This window comes from Charadrius vociferus, unplaced genomic scaffold, assembly GCF_000708025.1.
Source record: "Charadrius vociferus isolate BGI_N301 unplaced genomic scaffold, ASM70802v2 scaffold39, whole genome shotgun sequence".
Lineage (NCBI taxonomy): Eukaryota > Metazoa > Chordata > Aves > Charadriiformes > Charadriidae > Charadrius > Charadrius vociferus.
Genome location: NW_009650188.1, coordinates 1,081,106 through 1,099,884, shown reverse-complemented (window position 1 = coordinate 1,099,884; position 18,779 = coordinate 1,081,106). Strand labels below are relative to the sequence as shown.

Genomic DNA, 18,779 nt, shown 5'->3' with positions numbered 1-18,779 from the left:
TCAGTTTGTGGTCAGTATCAGATTTTGAACATTGACTAATCAAAGGATGTTGCTGTTATTGCTCCCAGAATATTTTGAGTATGGTATAGTCTCAGTGATTTTATTATTTTAACTGAGAAGTGGTTTAACCTCTGGTGCATTTTCAAAGGATTAGTGTGTAGCAGAATGAAGGGAAATTTAGGTTTCTGGCACCTTAAAGACTGGGCCACTGGAGAGGTAGCATGTTGAGGCAGAAGCAACCAACATGGTGTATGCCCTTATTGTATATAAGAGCCTTCAGATAATGAATATCCTTCTGTGTAAGTAGGTAAATCCACGAGATCTTTTTTAAATTTATTGTGAGGAATTAAGATTGTGATTCAGTGCCAGAACTTGAAATGACTTTTTAGAAGCATATGGTGGAATTGGACATTGTCTGTCAACATCTCTCAATAGCACTTACCTTTAAAAAAAAATTAAAATTTAATACATCTTAACTAGTTACCTCTCTCCTATCTAATATTTATCCATGACACCAGTTTTCTCTGTCATGTCCTAATCTCATTAAAATATTTGAAAGCAGTGGTACTGTGGGAGGAGTCAACAAAACAACAGACTCTTTGAAAACATTTGAAACAGGCTTTGAAGCAGAGCATAATTTTCATGCAGTCTGTGTATAAGTTGGTCATTATTCTCGACGCAAGCGTAACACCAGCCTGCCCACACCCCCACTGCCATCCACGGGCCGAGCAGCGTTCCGTGAATTTTCAGTGTGCATACTGTTCAGTTTTTAACCATCAAGAGGAGGTGAGGAAAACTGTAATAATTGTCTATGAGAAGAGTGTTCCATAGATGATGCTGGAGGTAGAGACTTTTGTTTTTATTGGATTTGTAAATTTTTTTCATGTTAGGCATATTTATCTATAACTGTAATTCAGACATAGCCATGAGGTCCGTGAGGGCTAAGGACTAGGACATGACCACGAACTCAAAAAAATCCTTGAGCTGGAGAAATGGATGTTTCCCCCGAACAGTCTGCCAGCAACCTTACACTGTTCTGGGGTAACAGACTAGGTGGCCTCGTGTGTCCGTATTACTCTAATGAGAGTGGATGAAATGCAACCAGGTTTCCGAAGAGCTATTACTGTATTTTACATTTAAGGTCCACAAAACAATTTCAGTGGTTGGCATTTCATTGCCTTAGTCATAAAACATTAAATAAATTACTCTCCCTTAAAGAGTTTTAGTGTAAGTAATCAAGCTGATGGAAACCAAGGAAAAATCACATACAAATGCTGCTTTCAAGAAAATGTGTTAGGTTGAACAATGCTGCACTCGTTTTCTCCGCAATTGTAAGTCATGTACATCTGTGCCAAGATATCTTGCCGTTGTGTTGCATTATACAATAGAACTGCCTGTTTTGTTCTTCATAATAGGTTTTTATTTTATTTTGAGACTAAGAGCTGCAAATTCAAGAAAAGAAGTGGATGTTGTATAACCGATCACACATCTGGAATTTAGGCATTGCTATGTCGCCCAGTAAGCTATTGAACAAAAGAGGGAGCAAGATCTGGAGCATCTAGCTTTTTTACTGAATGAACACATCTGAAGTCACTGTTCTGTGTGAAACTTGATTGTGTCAGCATGCTAAGAATGCTTGTGGCATGCCTGGCAGATCCTTCGGTGGTTTAAATGGAGGAGTGCCAAGTAGGAGAATCTGAAGTATTTCTCAGTATACATTGAAGTGGAGCTTTAGACACCCAGGGAGCTCTACTTACAAAAGCTTGAGCACCTTAAAAATTCTTGGTGTGAATTTTAAGATGACTTGTTAGACCTATCTTGACCTAAAGCTGCATGATACGAGTTTATTTGCTAGCCCTGTGGGTGTCCCTTGAGAAACTCATCTGCCATGTGCACTTGGACTCAGACACTTTATGAAAGGTTCAGGATTTACTCTCATTTGGAAGCATGACCCCAAATAAAAATGTCTGGGAAACTTCATTTGTGTTCTTTGAACTCGATGTCCATTGTCTGTTTGAATCCTATATAAGTGCTTAGATTGATTTGTGTTTCTCAGGTCTTTACATTTATGTGTAATATCTATTAATGTAAGTTTCATAGGGCATTGCGCAGTAATACCAGCTGAACTTGAGCTACAGATTTTTGTACTTTGTCTTAATTGTTCTGAACAATCAAACACACAGTTTATGTGTTTAACAGTGTTGTCAATGTATTTCTCCCCACAAATTATATCTGAACATCTACTGAATATGTAATAACTGCTGCTTCAACTGACAGTTTGTTGTTAATTTTTTTCTAATGGGGAAAGAACAACTTAGCTATTATGTAGTGTTGTGTTTTATTCTCAACTATTGAAGGCGGTGTAAAGGTCTTAAAGACCCAGTAGACATGAACATGTGACAGACAGTGGACACCAGAAGGTAGTTCACTTTAACATTCATTTTCCTCCCTGCAAGTTTATCCACCTTGGCCAAAATAATCACATGGGTAGCCATCCCATTGTCTTTGAGTAACAGCTTTAACAAAGTTTTGAAGGTTTGTAACACACTTTGATTTAGTTACTGTATCAGGTATTGCAAAGTTACAATTCAAGTATTTCGTGATCAGCTGAGCCATTTCTGTAGCTAATCTGAGATGACAGAGTCAAGATTTCCTTCTCCGCTCAGTTGTTGAGATGATACTGTTGTCGTTAGGCCATGTGATACTTTACCACTTGGTCATTTGCTCTTAGTGGAGTAAGATACGATTCATTATTTGTGGAAACAAATAATGAACTCTGCTTGGAGTATTTGCTTATATGTAACTTAGCATCCTAGCCATACCTTTTCCTGAGCTTGGAAAGTAGGATAGCTTGATTGTTACCCTAGCAACGTCCACAGGAACATGCCTCAAAGCCCAGTCTGACATACATCTCACTCATGCTGCTTACTACTATTTAGTTAAGCCAGAGCAAATTCTTCTTTGAGTTTTTTTTTTTTATTATTTTTATAAGTTCTGTACTTTGTCCTTATTGTCAAGGCCCTCTTTCAACATTCTTAAGGACTGCAGTTTCAATTTCTGGACTTTGTTCTGGAGTTGCTATTTTAAAAGTTCACCTCCTTTCCTCCTTCCTGCAGTTGTGGGTTTGTTTTGGGGCTGTTTTGTTTTTCTTTTTCTTTTTTTTTTTTTCTCCTTGTAGCGAACTCTTGTCAGTATGTCGCTGTTAGTGTTTGAATCCAGCCAGAGGGTATCTCAGTGTGGCAGATTTCTTCACAGGTGTACAGTTATTACGAGAGTGTGCTACAGGCAGGTGTTCTTTAGTTCTTGCATCAGAATATGTAAGGCAAAGATCATATTTTCTAAGCATGTGAAACCTGCAGAGCTCAGAATTGCGACAGATCTTGGGAGGCAAATGTTAATGAAATGCTAAGGTAAGAACCCTGGTCCTCAGACTTATGGGGGATGGATTATAAGTGATGTCATTCAGCACTATTTCAATGTAGTGCAACATCACTAATGAGAAGGTCCAGTTAAAATAGCAAAATAGGTGATATTTTTAAGCCTTTAAGGCAATTCCTTCTTGTACCATTTAAGAAGGTAATTGGTTAAGGCTGACTGAATTTTGGTCATGTGATTTTATTGTTCCGTCTAAATGCAAGTGTTAATCTGCCTGTGCCTTTTATGCAGCCACATGCTGTTGCTGTTGAATCTGCATCCTCGCTTTTGGGATGTTTAAATGTGTTTTATATATATCTTTGCTAGGACAATTTATAGACAAAGTCCTGGTTTACTCAGTTTTGCTACTGGTGGTCCTGAATACGGTCTGTTTCAGTGTAGGCTTTCTCGTTAGGTAAATGACTGTAAAGACTGTATAATGAACTCCACATTAGTTATGGCTCACTCAACTAGCATTTAGGCAATACTGATCATACCTTCTGGAATATACCTGTGATTGCAATCTGCAGAGCTGCCATCTGGAGCTATATTTATGTTTTCACTGAGCAATATGCTATTGCGGAAACTGCTTGCATCACTGCAGCTGGAAGGGTGGTTCTTTGCTCTTTATTAATCTAAAACTCTCTTAAAGACACTGCTCAGCTAAGCTAGGTGAGTTAAGGGGAGACCTGCGTATGTATGAAAATGCATTGAAAGATACATTGTCTGTTTTAGTTTTCATTCACCACTTTCTGTTTTGTCCTTCTTTACTCCCAAAAGAATTGTGGGATTTTCTGGAGGCTTTTGGTTTGAGGGTTTTCTAAGTCACAGGAATGTCATATATATAGGACTTGAGACTTAACACTGACGATACTGGTTGGGTAAAAAAATCCATCTAGTTTCTAATCTTTGTGAGTTGATAAATGAGTGGTGTGAACGTGAATTTCTTGGAGATAAAAAAACTCCAATTTCTTTTTTTTAAGTGTAAAAGCAATTTTCAGATTTTTGTTTGCTACTATATGAACATGTTAATCTTCAGTATTTACTATTTCAGATAATTAAGTCCGGTGTACTTAAAATGTCAAAACTATCTAAAGCAGTTGGTAAATTGAAAGAAATTGATAAATAACCTTGAGAACAACTGGTTTTCTACAAATACATGTTTTGATTAGCTAGGGTATAAAACTTTTGGTTAGACTTCATATAACACGAATATTAACTAAGCATGTTTTTATTTCACCCTACATTACCATTGCATTTGGCGGACTAAGTTTTAGGACGTTACGATTTAGTTGGTTTGCTGCTTTAGGAGACTTGGGATGTATTATTGGAATTAAAATATCTCACTTTTTTGGCTCTTTGAGGTTAAAAGCAGGCGACGCTTTCCCTCCATAAAGGTGTCTTTTTTCAGTGGTGCCCAGTGATAGGACAAGAGGTAATGGGCACAAGTCTGTACATAGGAAGTTCCATCTTAACATGAGGAGGAACTTCTTTACCTTGAGGGTAGTGGAGCACTGGCACAGGCTGCCCAGAGAGGTGGGGGAGTCTCCCACTCTGGAGACATTCAAAACCCGCCTGGACACCCTCCTGTGCAACCTGTTGTAGGTGACCCTGCTCTGGCGGGGGGGGTGGACTGGATGATCTCCAGAGGTCCCTTCCAACCCTGACCAGTCTGTGATTCTGTGTATGAGTGGGTTTTGTGCATAAGCAACAGTTATGCTTTTAAAATTCAGTTAAAGTGTGAAGCAAAATTTTGTGTGACTAAGCAAAGTGATGTAGTGATGTGATAAGATTTCTTGTAGTTAACTGCAAGTCTAGTAGCTGTAAATTCATAGTGCTGTTAATTTAGAATATTTTTTTAAAATGTTAGGTTTCTTCATAGGGCATAAAAGTAGTGTATTTCTTTTCTATAATCACCTAAATCTCTCTTCCACCTAAGAAAAGTGGCAATCTCCTTGTACCCTCCCTCGTCCTGGAGGGAAGCGCAGGTACTGAGTTAGGGTTGTTTGATTTTGGGTGGCTTGCTGCTGCCATTTTGAGGAGACAGAGAAAAGGCACTGCCGGCCTTTCCCTCCTTAGGAGCAGTAATTTGAGAGTTTCATTTCCCTGGCCAGCAATTCTCGTAAAAATTGACAAAGGCAATAACTTTTCTACAGGTTTTATTGCAATTGTGAAGTAGGTTCCAAACATACTGCGGAAGAAGGGAGGGAATGTTACTGAAGCATTCTGCTAACAAATCTGTTTCCTGGAGGGGAGGGAAAAAACCTGTTCCTTTCACTTTGGAATAAGGAGACTTGAGGGTGCGTCATGCAGCAGTAGTCATCAGTCCTACTTACTAGTTATCTTCGGAGCAGTTGATGTAACTCAGGCAAACAGATTGCAATATCACTGAAATTAAAATGGAATCCAGTTGTCATTAAAAAGATATCCTGCTTGATTAATTGTGGTTACTAAGTAAAATAAAAGACTTCTGGATGGAGAGGGCTTTGTAAGGCCTTAAGCCAAATATTTTGTAGCTAATAATATATCAAATATAATACACACAATATATACAGCTACCTCATATTGGTCTATAAAATCCATTCTGTTTTAGGGTGACATCGTATGCTGTACAAACCACCAATTTTATAGTCGGTTTCACATGTATAATTAGGCTTGGAAAATAATGTCATGAAAAAACTTCCAAAAATATCTGGACATGAACAGCAGGTGAAATGCAGATTAAAGTCGTAAAATACATATTAGAATACTAAATGGATCATAATGTTATCTTAGAAATTAAAATCTAAAGGGACTCTGGACTGCCTGGTGCAATGTAATATTACATCTGGTTTTAAAGGGTAGTTTTATAGTTGGCTCAAATTTCATATGTGAAATTTGAACACGTAAATCGACTTTTGTGTTCATACCTGAAACCCTTCGAAAATTGTATTTACTTGTTTGTTACAGTTGCCATTCAGACTAATGAAAGAATAGCAGTTTGCTCACCTTTATTTAGCTGTACTAAATATTTAATAAGGGTAACTTTCATATTCATGTTATTGTACTGTACAACAAAACCACATATTCAGTATGTTTCTTATTTCTTCCCGTGGCAGTTCTCAGCAAGACTCTTAATGTCCTTTTATTTTCTTCTCTGGAAAGCTGCCTGTGGTTGGCTTGTATTATCAAACAGTGTGAATTGTAATTCTTTCAAATACAAATGTAGGTATTAGATCCTTTTAAACAATGAGTACCACAACAATAATCCATATGCAGGGAACGTTTTATAGATGGAAAATTACAATACACAGAAAATATTTTCAAGTATTATTTTATCACTGCTTTATATGGAGCTGAGAGGAAAAGAATATAAAAGATAATAAGTACTCAACATCCTCCAAGTTAAGATCAAGAATGTATTACATTTAAACAATAGCTACTAGTATACTAATATTTGTGAAAGTTCTCAGTTATGAATAAGAATCATACCTTTAAGGAAATAATTTAACTTCTTCTGATGCCTCTCACAAGTGGAATGAAAATGATTGATAAACCTGACATTTAATATTTGGCAAACTTCAAGGAGTTTCTGCCTTATGTTCAGTAAAGTGATGTTTCTTTAGTGAAGCCATATATAAACTATATTAAAATGTATAGAGATATATTGATACTTCATAAATGTGGCATAACTAAAGAACGTTCACAGCTTTGAGAAATATGTTTTTTTTTTGTGCGCAGCTTGCCTTTCCATCTGGAGTGGTAAGGGTGCCTTTCAAAGACAGTTCCATCACAAATATACCAGGAGAAAGTAAAACAGCAATCAGAAACAGGGAGGGTTACTTCCTCCAGGTTTCCCATTTTACCAGTGCCAGAATTCTCCCTTCTCTCCATGCATGCCCCCCCCCTTTTTTTTTTTTAAAACAAAAGGCTTACTTTTGTTCAAGTAGGCTTGGCCGATTTTCTCTCCTACCACATTCCCCAGAAGGAAGCTAAATTAATTCTGTCCATAAAAAGATTAAAAGCTGATGGGGTGGGCAGATGTTTTCTTTTCTCAAGGGTGAAGGAAGTAGAATAAGGTTCTCTAGCAAGTCTGAAGACGATGGGAGAAAATGTTTTGCTTCTAGTTAAATTGCAGAAAGGCATTTATACCTTTCTGTAATAAGTTTTGGGTTTTTTTGGTGGGGAGGGAGAGCTTTCAATCATTTTTAAACTTCTTGTGCTTTGTGACATTGTCTTGGTGGAGGAAAAAGATGTGTTCTGGGTTTATTTATTAATAGTTTGTTCACTCTAACACTGATTTGTAGTGAATTTGTTATACTTCAGTGTAAATGTAGGTATTATGTGAATTGTATTTCGCTTTTGAATTCGTTGTTTTTCACTCTAAAATATTTAGAACTTAGAACCTTTCTATTTAGAAAGGTATATGCTTATCTAAAACTGAGTTCAGATGGTTTTCAGTTATTTTTATTAATCTTTCAATATTTTTCTTTTCCATTGGTAAGCCCTCTCTGAAGTCTTGCTTACTTCTAATTACCAAGTTGCTGAAGGAGAGAGTCATGGTAGACCCTGTGTGTTTCTAGCAGTTTTCACAGGCATTCTCTCTTTGATATAAACTGATTCTTAACCAGTGTGGGCTGTTAGCCGGCTGTCGGAGCCTCCAGCCTGCCCTGAACCTGGGAGCTATTTAATAGTTTAAGTTCACAAGTTACCTGCCTTTTTCAGCCTCAGGTGTGTCTGGATTCCCATCTTGTTTAGGGATTTTGTGACAAACAGGTAGACTTACAGAAGTGCCTTTACACTCATGCAAATGTTAATCAAAGAACGGTAGCTGTGTGTAGCTTTGGAAGGGTGTGTGTGGAAAATCCCCTCCTCCGTGCCTGAAATGGGACCTTTGTTCTTCTTGGTAGCCATTGAGTCTCAGTCAGTCAGTGCCCTTCAGGGACTCAAGGATCTTCTGGAAATTCCTCCCAGCCTTCTCTTGTAACCGCCGAGCTCCTCAATACAGGATTTGTTTTAAAGGGTGAAATCTTCAATTATTTTCATTTGTAATTAAACACCCAAAGTCTAAATAAACACCTGAGCCTGGCTAGGAGTCATTAGGAAGTAGCAGTCTTCGACAATCATCTCTATTTTCCTGTTAAAGCAAGTGCTTCACCGTTCTACTATTCAGAAATAACCTTTTCTCCTTAATACAAAGGATGATGCAATCTAATATGGCAATATACAAGTATTCCTTAAGGCTATATCTAGATCAAGGCACTCAAGCAAATTAAAGCAAATTACCAAAGTGTACAACATCAACATTCATAAGTTACAATGCATTAAATTGCCATTGGCTGGTGATGTCTTTAGGAATAAAATTACTTTAGTTAGATGTAGTTTAATTTCCTTGGTTTACAGTGAGTGAAGGCCAATTTACTCCTGCATTAGATCGAAAATTCATGTGGGACTTTAATGCATTTAAATTAATATGCTTTGACTTCTCACCTTTCCTTGAATCTTGATAAACCTTTAGGTCATTTGTTAGCCCATTAAGTTGGGAGCAGCTTCCCTGGACTGTCGTGTGCATTTCCTGCTTCTCTCGTTGCTGAGGTCCCATTTCTTGGTGCTGTGTGCGTGTTCAGTACCAGCTCACACAGGATTGCACATTTGATCTGAATCAGAGCCACAAATAAAATTGAACTATTGCTCTGCAGTCCAGGTAGTAATGGCTAGATTATATAGAACCACGATGGTATTAGTTAACTAGCCTATAAGGACTGCTCATTTCCCAGCATGCACAGTTCAAGATCTTCTGGATTTCATGTAAATTCAGTACCTTTTTAAAATTCTCATAATGCAGTTGTTCTGTGCGTGTTAAAAAAAAAATAAAAAAAAAAGAGTTGCAAAGGTCTTTTTAACTTCTGGTTTTATTTTGGTTGGGAAACCCAAGGGTAGTTGGTTTTGCTTTCAGTTTTATGTAGCGTGCTTGGAGTCTTTAAGGTGAGAAGGGAATTGAAAAAGAAGGATATTAAATTGCTGTGGATGTTTAATAAAGTGACTTTATTTTAGGGCATAGTCACTCCTTTCACACTTTTGGATTGTCATTACACAAGGAAAAACACTCATTTCCAGTACTTCAACTGATCAGTTGAAGCCTACCACTTAAAATTTGTCCTCTCATTTGCTTACTAAGCTACTTAGGGCAGAATATTTTCTCTTACAATGTCTTTGGAGCTTATGCTGCCTGCATATTTCCTCAGAAGTCGCTTTCCTTGGTTTTGCATCTTAGTACATCTCTTTACGTGAAACAGAGGTATCTATAACACTTACTGAAGTGTCTCAATTTTAGAAATTTAGAATAATTGATTGCAAAGTGTTTCTACTGGGTTTTTTTTATACTTTTCATTTAATGTAGTTAGCAGCAACACAGTAAATTTATCAATAATTTCGACTCCCATACTGCATATATGGAGGATGGTATAGTCTTGGATTAAAACATCCATATAGTGGAGTCTGTATAGGTGAATTTCTGTGTTCTATCATTACATTTTTCAGTAAATGGGGAAGTTCAGATAACGCTTCTGTGAATGGCTGGATAAATTTTGCCAACTGTTTAGGGAGGGAGTATTGGTGTTAACTGGTCCTAATCAACATTTATTTACATTTGTTGGATTTTTTTTACATCTGTATTGGTACATTGGCAAACCATTGAAACAAGTCCGTTTGATTTAGTCTAATATTGTCTTATGCCACTGTTAAGCAAGTGGTTGGTCTGCCATATATATGACTAATTCTCTGATGACATCTAAAGGACTCAAGCTTTGAAAATGATGTATGGAAAATTGAGAAACTGTAGTTTCTCAGAACCAGACAGGTTTGTGTCTTCTCTTAATGTTCACTTGTTATAAACAAGACCAGTCAGAAATTTCTCTGAGAGAGAATGTTTCATCATTAGCATGCTCTTGAGCTGTTTGGGTGGGGAAGGAGATTGTTGTGGTGTTTGTTTAGAAAAATGCTTAGTTTTTCATATTGCATCTTGCAGAGATTCACTTCTAGTGGGTTACCACATATCTTTTTGGTAACTTGAGAAAAAATTTAGTTGTCAAAGGTAAGTAGGACAGCAAGAAAAGAAACCTTTATTGACCATTATAAAATGAATTCCATTTTTATTGACTTCCCAAAGCCAGGGACAAATTAGGAACATGGATTCTTCTGTCTGCATTGGCCACTGAAACCAAAGAAATGCCAAATTTTTTAGTTGGCCGTGGTGGGAGGCAATCTTTTTCTATGGCAACACATCTCATTGTGATAATTTTTCACTTCAAGTAACTGACAAAGCCAGTGTAAAATATGTTCAGCAAATATGTAAAGCTATTTTTGCCCAAGAGTCTTTAAGTGTCACAGAAAAAAATGGAAATTATCTAGCACCTTGCATTATACGTCTAGTTATGATAAACAGTGTGAAGGTCAGCTGTTCAGTGTGCTGAGTTGAATCAGTCCATGCTCTCAGAGCATGAGCACTGTCCAGCTCTGCAATTTGTCTTAACTTTAAACTGGATCATAGTTATATATGCTGAAACAACTGTGCCAGTGAATATTTTCTTTTCATCACTTTAACCTGATGCAAAAGTACTTTGCTGTATCCTAGCTATAATATGTCAGTGTGTAGTGCTTTCTGCAATTCAGTTTTGCACGGATGGTGAGAAAGAAGAAAAGGCACTTAATGCTCATCATGATCAGTTTTGTCATGAACATTCTAGGATTCATCTGTTCTAGGAGTAAATCAAGGTATTATGAATCCAAGTATTAGGACTTCAGGTGCTCACAAGTGTAAGAGAATATTGTCATAAGAAATGGGGGGGGAGAACACTTTATTCCATGTAAAAATCTTTTGCAATGAAAAAATTTCAATACAAGATTCATAGATGTTTTTCTCTTACAGAACTGGAAGAGGTAAAATATTAGTATTTAACTGGTTGTCATAAGGAGTCTTACATGTAATAAAAGTAGTGTTTCTCAAAAAAACTTGATTTATGGAATGTGTGTGGAAGATATCAGTTAGAGAAAGTGTGTGTTCATGTGTGTAAAGTTTTTTGATGAATAGGAAGAAGGGTACGGAAGAAATGGTATTGTGTACTTTATTCTAGTTTTTCCATTCCTCTCTGCTAGTGTGAAATTTGGACAATAAATCATTCGAACTGTTTAACTTCTACTAATGGAAAATGAGGAAATGGTCGAAAGGAAAAAATAAAAAAATGGCTGAGAGACCCATACAGTGCATTTTTTAATGAATAAGGCAGCATTATGTTTTACTGACCTTAAAGCCCCCAAATTATTGGAAGAAGGCTGCCACCCCTGTACTAACTTAAATGAAAGTTGGATATCTTAAGTTGTTCACAGCATCCGTTTCTCAACTGAATTTTGATTAGAAAGAAAACCATACCTTTGCTGGATGTAGCAAGCGAACTTGCCTGCTTTTGTAAAGGGGATAATTCACAGCTGGATAGTATGAAGTAGTAACTATGGCTTTTAAATCTGAATAAATTATAATTTTTGTAAAGTAAAATAATTGTGATTATCTATCATTCTTCCTCCAATTATTTTATTTACCTTTTTGAGAATTTGAGATTAGCTTTTTTTAAGTAATATGGTTAACTTCCAAAATAGATAAACTGTCTCAAATTTGGTGAAGTGATAGAAGTAATCTTCTGCATCAACTTTTAAAAATCATTTCAGATTTGAAAGACAGAATTCTCTCATGACATTCATAGAGGCATTATTGAAAATATTTTTCTGTTGAAGATACATTTCTATAGGAACAATGGTTTCGGGAGGTTTGTTGGTTTGGGGTTTTTTTTGTTTTTTTCCTTTTGGTATGCCTCAGTGCGCTTACAGCATAAGCTTTGTAATTTGCTTTCTGAGGAACAGATGTGTTAGTTGTCCCCTCAGGTATGTATATGATATTTGCTTTTATTTTAGAGTCTTAAGTAATGTTAAGTGTACCACTGAATTGTAATCTTGTTTCTTTAAATTATTGGGACATAAAAATGTTACCCTTTTCTACATTAAAAAACAATCAATGAAACACAACACTTTAAATTATTCAAAGATGATACAGTGGGAAACTGGTTATTCTCTTGATTCAAAAGGCTGGATAATTGAGCTGAATTTTTATGTCTACAGAAATCAATGCCTAGGTGGACTTTGGAGGAATGCCTATAAAAAGACAGGCATTTGCATTAAGTGACAGTGTTAAATTTTTGACTGAGTCACAGATGATGTTTTGCAGTGTTTCATTATTGCTTTATCATCTGTTATTGCACAACAGGCTTAAATTATGACGTAGATATTTTTTTTTGTATACTGAATTCACACTTCTTTTGGAAGTGATGACAGTGACATAGAAATCCTGAATGAAACCTAGAATGTCTCTGTTATTCTCAAAACATTTCTTAGACCTCAGCTTGTTTAAATGCAGGTTATGTTAAATATTTAGTAAAGGCAGTGAGCAAGGTCTTTGTTTTCCTTGGTGACTTCTTTGGTATTTTATTAACAAAGGATTTCTTGTGGCAGTTGGCTTTTCTTGATTTAAACTTTCAGCTTACTGAGATGTGGGAACACTTGGCCTTTCCAGAAGAAAAGATGTGGTGGGGTTGTGTTTTTTCAAGAGTGGAGGTATTTAGTGTTTTTATGACAGCATGGATGTCTTTAAATTAATACAAAACTTTAAAAAGTATTAAGAAAGAACTGGGAATACTGAACTTCTTGAGGACTTTTTTAAGTTGAAAAGATTAATCTCTTACATCCTTGCAAGCATGGCTATTTCCCCTAGCCTGATTTTTGTCATCTTGGGAAATTTTAAACCTTTGAGGATTTCACACTGTTCTCAGTTTCGTCATCTTTTTCAGTTGAATTAATTGCAAGACAATATCAAAGCTGGTATCCTTAAAATGTTAGCATGAGAAACGTGTTTCACAGACTTCACTTTCTAATGAGGTAAAGAAAAAGAGACTTCTCTTTTTCTGCTGCTGCTTCTTCTCCCACTGAGCATCTGGGAGACCTGAGTGGTTCACCAAATATTCATATTAAACAGTTGAAATGTCAATTAATATTAGATAAAGTTAAATGGGCTAAAAGGAGGTGGAGTCACTTGTTCTGATGCACTTGTCCTCAGAGGCATACTTGTATATTCTTCAGTACACTTTGGTTTCCAGTGAGGAAAAGCAACTTGAAGTGTTCTCTTATTTTAAAATGTGTGTATTGGTTACAAACTGATAAAGATTGTAGAAAAACACTGGTTTCCTCCTTCTCCTCCTCTCTTGGGCAAATGATACCTAGAAGATATCAGCAGCAATTCAATTCGCCCTTTAGAAAGCGTATTCTTCTCTCAAGCCTTCCTGGGCGAATGAAAGCCCTTTGAGAAAAATCTCGTCAAAGATGTTAGCAGTGTTGACTTCTCCACCCTGTACACCAGCTATGCACAACTTAAGCATTCAGATGGAAACCTTTGAGAGTGCATAAAGCTCTAAGCTATGAGTACTCCCGGTGCTTCAGGAACAACCTTTTTTTGTTTTTTGGTTGGTTTTTTTTTTTTTTGTGAGACTTGTAACTCAAGGTTAGTGTCTCGGTCAGAATGTTTTGGCCACAAGCATAGTCTTGAGAAAAGCAAAGGGAATGGTTCGTACCCTGTGATTTCCTGGGATTTGAGTTATACAGCAGTTAGCTCGTGAACCAAAATGCATCATTACTATCCAGTTAGTTGTTATCATGAAAACTGTCAGATTTAAATGCTTAAGAGAGCTCTTGTAACTGTTGCCATGGTAATATCAGAACGGCAATGTGGTAGTTTTCATCTATATCCTATGTTCAGCTAAATTCCTTTGCAATCATTTAACTGTGAAAGGAAGGCACCATATTGTACCGGGCTGGATTTCTTTTGAGTTAACCGGGGACAAATGAAGACTGGAATTAACTCTTTCTTTGTAAATGAAATGTAAATCCTGGATACAATTGACCTAATTTTCTTTGCTTTTGGTTTGACTGTGTGCCGACAGTCCTATGTATGTAAAATATTTTGTGGAGTTGCTGGCCTGCTCTTCATGACACCGTGTCGTATCTTGCAGTTCCTCTGGTTCTGGCCGTAATAAAAAGCACGCACTGCTAACACAAACTGAAGATTCTGTTAGAAGAATGGATTTACCTAATAGATTCTTATTTTCTCTGGAAGGGGAGAAGTGCAAACCCTTGTCAGTAGGAATTCAGATCCTGCTTTCTGATTTGGCCTTGCTTTTAATGCTTTCCCTTACCACTGAGCGTGCCCTATTTTTTTTTTTTTTTTTTAAACCTGCGAAGTGTTCATCAGCACCCCCCCCAGCCTTCCACCCCCAAAAAAAGCCTTTGACTTCGTTCTTGCTGTGGGTACAAAGCAAAGACAATGTTCTCTCCTTTCTGACCTACATTTTCACAGTGCAGCATTGCAAATCTGGCGGTGCAGCTTCCCTGCCTCCCTCCTTCCCCGCCGTGCTGCCCTCCTGGAGCGGCTAGATCTGAGGAAGCGGAGCTGGAGATGGGAGGCGGGACTGGATGGGCTAGAGCTGCAATCTGTAGTAATACAGCAAATGCCATGTCTATTAGGTATGACCTGCAATCTGAAATTAGTGTGGTCAGCAAGGGGTGAGACTGCGTGCCACCTGAATTGCGTGCTGTTTTGGAAGAGCAATCTGAAATGGAAAGGATGATAATGCTCTTAAAATTTGATAGGTGCAGTTATTGTAGGAGAGTAACTAAGTAATTGTCCAACATCTATTCACTTGTGGTATTTGACAGCATAAAACAGGGATTAAGAAAGGGGTTTTTAAATTGGACAAATATGTGAACAACTACTGATGCTTTTGCAAATCAGTTACAAGCCTGTTCTTGCTAATAGCATAAATGTAAGAAATTGTAGTTTCTAATAGCATCTTCCCTCTCCCTTTCATCTCCTCCTAGGAAGTTTTCACACATTGCAATGAGTATTCATTCAAGAGATAAGATTTTCTTGCACTGTGGGATTATGTAGGTATTTTGGATTGAAGTATGATTTGAGATTGTGTTAACATATCAAGAAAATTAGTAGAATGGCAGGCAGTCTAAAGTAATGGCTTCTGGGTGCTTCCCTCCCCTCCAGTGCTTGATTTAGCATGGATTCTGAGACAGTTAATGCATATCTTAACACGTTAATATATTCTGAAAATATTTTGTAAATACGGACTGACACATTTTATATTACCGCATTGCAAAGAAAAGCAAATTTTAAATTACTATTCCAGTAAAGTTAACCTGAAAGCCAGTCTGTCTCATCTCTTCTAGATCACTGCCATCATATAATTTTAAATTTATAGGACATAAAAATAATTTATAACTTTTAAGTGAAGATCTTAATGGACACTGAATTTTCCCTCAGACCAACAACTGAGGCTTGGAAGTACCTTTATCTGTAAATTTTTTTTCAGGCTGTAGCAGATCATGAATTTTACCCATGAGAAATCTGTCAATGGCTGGGGATGGGATCAGTTGTATTACACCAAAACTTGTAGTTGTGCATTTTCCATGCTGAAATCTATTGATGTGTGATCTGCAAATAACCCGCATCACTGAGTTAACTGGAGACGTGAAAGGAACAGTTCTGTTGTTGGTGATTAACATCTTTTTGTGGGACTTCATTTTGGTCATCTGGTATCAATATGTAAATTTTTATTTAGTTGAAAGTTAAATAAGTAGGGAAAAATTACAGAATTCGGATTTCTGATTTTTGTTACCATGCTGTGCTTTCCTGAGATTTTTCTTTGCCATATAGATGGTACTGATGGCATTGCATACTTTTTTCTTATAATAAATTGAGTCATTGTGTCTTTTCGTATGTTTCCAAAGTGAAGCAGACACACAGAGAAGTAAAAACATTTAAAGCAAATATTACGCAAACTTCTATACCTCCATGAATGAAGTGGTTATATCCTTTTTTATTTTACTGCACTGCAGACATGTTAGACTTTTAGATACAAGCTTGTATCCTATTGCTAATGAAAATTCCTTTATTTTGTCTTGCTTTATGGGGAAAGGAAGTGAGAGAACTTGTTCAAGATTTTAATGATATAAATAATTATTGCACTATTTTTAACATGAACGAAGTGTTTTTATATTCTAATAGAGTGAGCAAAGAACTTAAACACAAGCTAAAAACAGTGAAAACATTCAGAGAATGGAATCTAGATCTTTCATTCCATAAGTGCATATTTCATCATACAAGCTGTCCCTCCTGCTTTTGAAAGCTTTGTAACAAACTGTGCAAGAAATCAGTACTTGGATACAAATGATTCAAGTAACCTTTGGATGTCTTTATAATGGTTCAAATATATTTATACAGTAGTTTCAACTGATACCCAAATGTTAATACAAATTTTTAAACATTATGTGGACCCTTAAAAGGGCATTAAAAATGGCTTTTTATTTAATATCTTATATTCCTCACTAGTATTTTAACTAGCAAGAAGTTTGATATACTGAACTTGTGGGCATTGTACTGTAATTCTGCCAAGCTCAGGCAGATCGGCATCATGCATGAGCTCCAGAGTGGAGTACCCGTGAGGTTGTTTGGCTGCTAAACTTTATGATTCAAGTGCCAAACTATTTAAGGTTTAGTTATTAACCTCTTGGACTATACCCAGAAGCCAGTAACAGCATTTTGGACTAGCCAGAGTTGGTAAAATCCAAGTTGAGCACATTACAGTCAAGCTTGAAAGCGCTGAAGGCAGGGAACAGTGTTGAAGTCCTCTCCAAAAGGGTGGACTATGTTCTTGGCCAGCATTACTCGAGGAGAAGCCACTTATGGCATTGTACATCTTCCAGAACCAAACACCCCTGAGTAGTAGCTGGCTTTCAACGCTTACTCTGGTTGTCTAAAACTTGCACTGTTGTGTAAAGCTTGCATATAGTTAACTTAAGCCAGGTGGCTTTCAGCTGGAATATTAACTGTGGCCTCTGTTAGCTGGAAGGAAGCAGGCAGATGGAGTGTGAAGAAAACTACAAATGGGTGTTGAAAGAGGCCCAAAGACTTTTTCTAATCCAGCTTGCATCTCTGTGTTACATGAACGCCAATAATCATCACCAAAACTAAGTGGACGCACTTTCAGTCTCTTCTGCAGAGAGTTACTATTTTTACACACATTTACTTTCCCCAGAAATGGACATTTCTACGATTCGAGGTACTTTGAAAATGCACAGATGTATTATTATCAGACTTCAAATGTAGCAGATGACAAAAATTAGTGGAGAATCAAAAAAAAAAAAAATGGTGACGAGCAAATTCCCATACCCATCATCAATAAGAGCTTCCTAGAATTTCTTCAGAGGGCTAGTCCAGTGTGATACAGTCTGTTTGTGTGTGTAAGTTCCTGGATACAGACAGCCTTAAGGCTGCTCAGAGTGCTCAGTAATATGATTTGTCTTTTCATTACAAAGAAAAAAACCAACCTGCTGTGATCTCTGTATTGTGCATGGTATGAAAACTAGGCTTTAAGAACTAGGGAACACTACAAAAGTCAAGTAATGCTAAAGCTAGAAATTTATTTCTTCCTGAGCAGCTTTTCCATAAAAAGCGAAGTCTGAGGACCATAAATATAATCAATTTTATTAAATAATAAAAGTACATCAAATATTTGTATTGTATCCAATTAAAAAGTCCCAGTCAAACAGAAAACTAAGTACAATTCCATTGTTTGCTGCTAAATCAGAGGTGGGTATTGCTTACCCTGGCACTGTGACAAACAGTAATAACCTGAATCTGATACAACTCTGCTGTAAATTTGTTGGAAAATAAACTTTAAAAGTTCTGTTTGTTAGAAAACTGGAAACCTGTAAATAGATTTAACCTACTTCTCAACTTATTTTCAGTGGTACGTGTTGTGGCTTTAATTTCTGAAATTGCTTAGATTTTGTTCTCGCCCATGTTGCTATCTGGAACTCTAAATTTTACCATGATCTAGTCTTCCCCACCTATATAATGTAAGGTGTGTGGCTTAATTTCCTCCAGCAGACCTATTTTTCACTTTTTTGGCAGGCAGGAAAAAGCAAAATCAAGAAAGATTTGGTTTAGTTTCTCCCTCTTTCCACAAAATGGGACATTTTCGAGACTACAGTGAAAGACTTGAGGTTCAGTTTTGCATTTCTGATCAGCCTTTTAGTTACCTTGAAGTTATGTGAGGAAATTACACAAATTCTTTGAATCTGTTATTAAAGACGCCAAGATGAATGTTACTTGGCACCAGATTTTTAGGAGCCCACCCTGCGACTTCTAGAGAATGAAGTAACTTTCAGTCGACTTTCTGAGAAGAATCTAGTTGAATCTGGAACACCACTTGCATTTC

General features: G+C 36.8%; 1 protein-coding gene across 1 annotated transcript in view; it reads left to right on the top strand.

The window, feature by feature from the left end:
- Nucleotides 1–18,779, top strand: part of CDC73 (cell division cycle 73) — a 108,846-nt gene that overhangs the window by 42,092 nt on the left and 47,975 nt on the right. The window lies entirely within an intron of this gene.